Source organism: Azolla caroliniana, unplaced genomic scaffold (assembly GCF_043228905.1).
Source record: "Azolla caroliniana isolate FFs.n. ecotype wild unplaced genomic scaffold, voAzoCaro1.0.p SCAF_20, whole genome shotgun sequence".
Lineage (NCBI taxonomy): Eukaryota > Viridiplantae > Streptophyta > Polypodiopsida > Salviniales > Salviniaceae > Azolla > Azolla caroliniana.
The window spans coordinates 12,252,283-12,252,730 of record NW_028230455.1 but is presented as its reverse complement, the minus strand read 5'-3'; the positions used below and the strand labels follow the sequence as shown (position 1 = coordinate 12,252,730).

Below are 448 nucleotides of genomic sequence, written 5' to 3'. Positions count from 1 at the left end.
ATGACATAAATGAGAGACACAAAAATGTTTATAAAGAGATGGTCCTTTTTTTCTGATTTGGGAATGTTTGCTGGGATCAATATGAATGAAAGGGATGTTTTATGGCTTATTTTATTGGTGCTAATCAGAGCCAGCAAGACACCGAGGGATTTCATCGGCACTCCAAATACGGTTATTCCAAGTTCAAATGTGTCAAGGATCATGAAACAGTCTGTGCCTAAGATATAAGATAGAGACCAAGAGAGAATCATGTGTGTGTGCGTGTGCATGTGTTTCCATTTACAAACATATAGCTACTAACCCAAATTTGAGCTTCATTATCCCTTGTTAGTGAAGCATTCAACTGTCTACTTAAAACTATGCATACAATATCTATCACATTGATATTTCGAGGGCATTGTGAAAACAAAACTGAGTACCAGCTATAGTTATGATGAACTCTTTACAT

At 36.2% G+C, this 448-nt stretch overlaps 1 protein-coding gene across 1 annotated transcript in view; it reads right to left on the bottom strand.

Annotated features, from left to right (window-relative positions):
• Positions 1–416: 416 nt before the first annotated feature.
• LOC147851062 (uncharacterized) overlaps positions 417–448 on the bottom strand; it is a 1,825-nt gene continuing 1,793 nt past the window's right edge. The window contains exon 2 of the mRNA XM_087335436.1: positions 417–448. This exon is cut by the window's right edge and continues 1,444 nt beyond it. The gene's annotated coding sequence lies outside the window, so the exon portion shown is untranslated.